Below are 3,563 nucleotides of genomic sequence, written 5' to 3' on the forward strand. Positions count from 1 at the left end.
ATATATATATATATAAAACTAGAAATGGAAAACTATTGATGATAACATGCATGATTAAGCCCTGATGCAGTATATTCTGGATGGGAAATCACATTTTGTATGCTGTGATGATGCTTAGGGAATGAATGTAAATTAATTAACTTAAAAAAAGTTTCAGAAAAGAAAAACTAAAACTGTTTTTCTTGAAATTAAAAATATGCATTAAAAATACCTATTTGATGAGTGCAGTAAAGCTATATAGCCCCAGCTAGGTGCTACTTTATAGTTTGTTCATTCTACTCACTGAGGTTTATGCCTAAAGTCAGACTTGGGTTCATGGATATGTATATATCAGCTGTCGCTTGCTATTCAAAATATTTAGATTAATTAAGATCTTTAGTGAATCAATAAAATGTGGGGGCAAAAAAACGTAGAAAACAACCACAGATATCAGACACAGTGTGGGAGGAGGGTGGGACATGGCAGAGGGTGAGAGATAGGGAATCAAGGATGGGGAAATAAAACCAAAATAAACAGGAAACAAGAAATGGAAAATAATTTGTTGACAATAACAATATTGGCTTGATTGAGCCAATATACAGTGTATTTTGGATGAAAAATCTCATTTGTATGCTGTAATGATGTATAGTGAATGAATGTAAATAAATAAATTTTAAAACATAAAGTAAAATAAATAAATAAATAAATAAAATGTAGGGACCAGCAAAAGAAGAAAAACAAAAACAAAAAACAAACAAACAAACCCCAAAGAAATCACATCTCTTCCTCCCCTTCATAAGGGGATGGCTATGGTACAATCCCTTCTCCTCCATTCTCCTCTCAGGATCTTGGGCATGCATGCACATGCACCTGTTTTGAGTTTAAACCACTAAATCCAGGACTTGTACCACCGTCAACTACGTGGGAGTCCAGCAATGTAACTATTACTCCATCTGCTGGTCCTAAGATTTTCATAGCCTTTCTTTTGTTAAATGCTGATGTGCTTACTCATATTCACTGAGGCTTTGGACAGTCATGACATCTTCCTTACCAACACACTGACTTCTAATTTACCTGTGGTGAAGACAGGCTGTGATCTCAGCTCAACAAATACCTTTTTTTTTTTTTTCTCAGAGTGGATAGGCTCGACCACTGGTGAATTGAGGAGCTCAAAAGCACAATATTAAAATAGCTTAAGGATGACAGAGCTGTGTCCATCAATAGGTAAGTATTTCCTGGTAGCTTCTTCAGAGATTGAATGCTTAAAAGGTGATTCTCTTCTACTTCTAAAAAAGTAGGCAGTGTAATATAAAATGAACATGTGAACAAAAATAAATATTTCTTCTTTCTCAGGAGCATAATCTACATTTCACTCCTTTTCTATAACGATTAATATTTCCTAACTAGTTGGTCCTCAGATTCTGAGGTCCACCTGGGACAGGCACAAGGGACAAGGACTTCAGAGGCCAGAGCTATGGCAAGAAAGTCATCTGAATCTGACTGTTTTACCCCACTGTCCACAATTCAGGCTGCAATGAAGTCAGGACAGGGAATGTGGAAGTTCAGGCTTCCACAAAGAACACACAAAGGCAAACCATACCTGGCATGTCCTCAGCTAGACTCATGCTCTAGGAGAGGGAGACAATTTCCAGAATCACGTGGCTCACAATGTGGCTCGGGAAAATAATCTTGACTTCCATCTGCCATCAAGTTGGGATAGGGAGAGATGACTTAGGGTTAGCTCTGCTGGCCTTATTAAGCAGACTTTAGGAATACAAAAGGATCTTGGCAAGAACCCTCCAGGGAAAATAATCAGAGGTGTATGCCAACCACATAACTGAAGTTGTGAGTAGCCTCTGTGGGCAGCCACAGAGGTCCCTGGTGGAGCAACCAGGCTGACTCTTTGAGCCAAAGAATTACAACAAATAACAAATTCATGCTGCAACCTAACAGCCCAACACATGAGACTTCTGTATTCTTTGTCCAAAGTTGCATTTCAGGATCCTTTCAGGATTCAATGACTCTTATCCAGACATAAGAATTATTAGACTGGGCTGATCATTAGCTCAGCAGTTAAACATGCCACAGAAGAAGCTGGATCCCATATGGCTGACTAGGGTTGAAGTTCAAGCTCTGGGGGCTTGTAAAAACACACTGGGTAAGGGGCCAACAGGTGGCATACTGGTTATGGTGCCGGACTTCCACATGGCTGACCACAGTTCGAGTCCCAGACCGGACCACTTGAAATTCACGTTGGGTACTTATGTGTGTGTGCTCAAAATGCCAAGAGTAAAATGGAGGCCAAAATCCCAAGAGTAGAATAGAGGAGAAGGGACTATGGCTTGGTCACCCACCCTGGGGGAGTAATTTATTACTTTCTGTCTCTCTGTCTCTGTGTCTCCAGCGAGCACACATACCCTATAGCAAAAACCTCTCTAAAAAATAAAATAAAACACAGTGGGTATGCATGTGCATATTCAGGATCTTCATGGGATGGAGAATTAGAGGGAAAAGGATTGTGGCATACCAGACTCCACTGACAGATGCTTTCTCTCTCACCCTCTGTCTCACATGTGCATGCACCCTCTGGCATTAAAAAAAATTAAGAATTATTAGCCTGGTTGCCATCACTTACTATACACCTCCTTTGTGCCAGACTCTGTGATAGCTGCTATGAAGGATACAAAGTAGACATTAAGAACTAAGTGGCAATGCCAGCAGGTGGTGTGATGATTAAGGCATTGGACTTCCACATGGCCAACCACAGTTCGAGTTCTAGACCTAAAGGCTTGTTTTCTCACTTTCCCTCTCTTCTCCCCTCTCTCTCTGTCTCTCTCTGGTGAGTGCATGTGCCCTGTAGCAAATTAAAAATAACAATAATGATAAATTAAATTAAATTAAATAAATAGTTCTTTTTTAAAAAATTAAGAGGTAATGTGTGTCTTCGGCAAAGCTCCAAGCTATATATGGTCAACTGTGGATTCAAATCCCTGGGTCAGTCTGAAAAAACACCAGCATGTGCACAAGCATCCCAAATCCTGAGGCACTGAAGTGCTAGGAAAAGGGAATTGAAATGTGATGAAACACCAGCAATGATGGTGAGAGACAGTGAGACAGAAAGTGAGAAATCATCCCTGGGGGGATGGCCACGCAGCAATATATATATATATATATAGTATACTCTCACCTTGTGGCTCCCAGAGCATTTACATGAGAACACAATGGTCCTGTATCAATGCATACTGGGTTATTCTGTCATCAGCAACAACACACAAAGCATAAGCAGTCTAAGCCAGCATGGCTCCTTTGTCTCTCTTTCAGTGCAGAAGGAAGATAGGCCTTAGACAGTCTCATCATGTTTCCTATGGACATTTAATGTAATTCAGTGGAATAAGTCCTAAGAAATGTAAATTCAATGGTAACTAAAACAGTCCGGTGTTGAAGGAGAAACTGGAAGGGTGATCAATGAAAGCAGTAGAGTCCAGAAATAGATTTTTTAATCCATATTGAAATTTAGTATATGATAAAGGAGAGTTAATAAGCAACAAAAGCAACATTAAGCAAATGTTTTTTTTTTTTTTTTG

The sequence above is a fragment of the Tupaia chinensis genome, unplaced genomic scaffold (genome assembly GCF_000334495.1).
Source record: "Tupaia chinensis unplaced genomic scaffold, TupChi_1.0 Scaffold149248_1, whole genome shotgun sequence".
Classification (NCBI taxonomy): domain Eukaryota; kingdom Metazoa; phylum Chordata; class Mammalia; order Scandentia; family Tupaiidae; genus Tupaia; species Tupaia belangeri.